The sequence below is a fragment of the Belonocnema kinseyi genome, chromosome 7 (assembly GCF_010883055.1).
Source record: "Belonocnema kinseyi isolate 2016_QV_RU_SX_M_011 chromosome 7, B_treatae_v1, whole genome shotgun sequence".
Taxonomy (NCBI): domain Eukaryota; kingdom Metazoa; phylum Arthropoda; class Insecta; order Hymenoptera; family Cynipidae; genus Belonocnema; species Belonocnema kinseyi.
Window position 1 is genome coordinate 115,981,303 of NC_046663.1, and position 2,585 is coordinate 115,983,887.

The 2,585-nt window shown below is 30.3% G+C and overlaps 1 protein-coding gene across 2 annotated transcripts in view; it reads left to right on the forward strand.

The window, feature by feature from the left end:
- LOC117176324 overlaps positions 1–2,585 on the forward strand; it is a 306,697-nt gene that overhangs the window by 235,860 nt on the left and 68,252 nt on the right. The gene's annotated exons all lie outside the window — the stretch shown is intronic.

Consider the following 2,585-nt stretch of genomic DNA (forward strand, 5'->3'; position numbering starts at 1 on the left):
GACGCGGTAACCCCATCAGAAACGTGATCCTTCTTCATGACAATGCCAGGCCACATACGGCGGGTGAAACGAAACAAAAACTGGAGGATATGCATTGGGAAAACCTTGAGCATCCTCCGTACAGCCCAGATTTGTCACCCTGTGACTATCATTTGTTTGCGCCCATGAAAGATGCACTTGGAGGATTGCGATTTGAGAACGATCAAGATGTTGAGGAATTCGTGCGCAATTGGTTGATGACTCGACCTCAAAGTTTCTACGAGCAAGGAATTAACAAGCTTCCAAACCGCTGGAGAAAATGTGTAGAGCGTGAAGGAGACTATGTAGAAAAATAATCAATAGTATTTTTGTATTGTTTTATAAATAAATATTAAAAAAGAATTCCGGTTAATATTTGATTCACCCTCGTATGTTCAAGTATTTGAAAGGATTTTAATGAAGTTCAAAGTAGTTAAACGGGATTTACAAATTCTTTTTAAATAGAGAAGAGAAAGCTTTATAAATTAATTTTAAAATATTTCAAGTAATTTTAAAGAATTTTAAAAGATTTTAGAAGAATCCAAAAAGTACAAGAATTTTCAAGAGGTTTTAAAGACTTTAAAATACTTTTTATGAGTTCGAAAGATTTTTAGTCATTTTGAGGGATTTTCTGGCATTTCAATCGATTAAATATAGTTTAAACTTTTAAAAAATTTTTCAAAAATTCAAAAGCATTTAAGGATCCTCACGTAATTTAAAAATATTTTTATGTGTTTAAAAAGATTTTCAGGAGTTTCAAGGGATTTAACAGGAGTTATTTGATTTAAAAATTTTTTAAATTTATAATCGAATTCCACAGTTTTCGAATTATTTAAAAGAGCTCAAGATATTTTTTATGAATTTAAGGGATTTTAAATAATTTTAAAGATTTTTTAGGGAATTTTGGTAGAATTTCAATGAGTTTTAAGATTTTAAGGTGATTCTAAAATATGAATAATGTTCTTGAATTCCTTACAGTCTGTTAAATCTTTTGAAATCTTCGGAAATTTGTGGAAATCCTTGAAAATCTATTAAATTTCTGAAAATATATATTAAATTTGTTTAAATCTTTTTAAATATCTTGAAATATTTTTGGATTAGGTTGAAATCTTGATCAAGCACATAAAATATACAATAATAATTTGTAATATTTTAAATCTAAAATCTTAGTACATACATTATTATAAGCGTAGAAATATTTTTTACAGAATGGGTCACAAAAATTTGCAGATGGCCTTGCACAGCTGTAGGTTATATTTCAGATTTTTTTTGCATACTTTAAGCTAGGTTAACCGAGAGGCTTTAGGCGTTAGGAATGCGAAACTTATAGGGTTCGAATCCCCGCAGCGAATAAAAACTTTCATAACGTGCGATTATAAATGTTGTAGTGATTGTGTAATAGTAAATAATTATTTTCTTAAACATGTGAGTATAATAGTAATAATATAATAATACAAAAAATTAATTTTTTTGTGGCGAAAAATCGGCTATGATTTTATAGAACTGTTCTCTATAGTTTCGGGACTAGTTCAACGCAATGTAAAACAAAGACGTTAACTTTTATTAAAGTACCTAGCGTATCCTCTACTATACGATTAGTTCTATCAAATTTAATGGATATTTTTTTTCCGTGTGCAAAATAATTCAAACATTACGCAAATGTCAGTATGTCTTCTTTTTGCTCCATTTTGTTAATTTTTCGTCAAATAATTTTATTCTGTACTGGAAGGTAGAGTGTGGAGCGATACATTAGAAACAAAAACTAAGCCTCTATTTTGACGCTCCAAATGAAAGATTCGGAAATTTGTGCCCATAAGAGCGATAAAGTAGGGGCAAAAATCGTATGGCAATATCATCTACTTTACAACCTTAGTCCCTACAAATATTAGCGTGAAGAGTGTCAAAGTAGGGGCTATATTCGGACTCGGGATTTTCTTAAAAACCCTACCTTTTTGTTTTTCTAATTATTTTTTTAAAGTTTCTGTAACAAAAAAGGGCATCTTAGCAGCATCATGCGGGCTAAACCATTTTCGAGGACAGGAGAATTTTTTTCTCTAAAAATATAGTTTTTGAATTTTTTTGTGAACTATGAAAAATCTCACAAAAGAACGAGAGACGTTTTTCCGAGAACTTTTCCAGACGTGCAAACTTTTATCTTAACATTTTTTCGTATCTATCATTGTTTCCAAAAAAGTAGAAAATTTTACTGTATAATCATCAATAATGCTGAAAAAAGTTTTTTAAGAGTCGTCTTTGCCATTAGAGGGGGCCAGTGCCCCCTCAGAATTCACCCAGGGAGGGGCTAAGTATGGATTTGCCCCCTTCTGAAATCGAATGATTAAACTCATCAGATAGTTTGAATGTTTCCAAGAAATCTACCTGAAATGTATGTGAAATAATTGATGTCTCCGTGAAATCTTCTGAAAATCTTTTTTATAAAAAAAGTTTTTGCAAATCCTTTGAAACATTTGATATCTATGGGAAATCATTAAAATATTTCTAAAATCTATGAGAATCTTCGCACAGAAATCTTAGGTATTTTGGAAATAGTATTGAAATATTTGTTA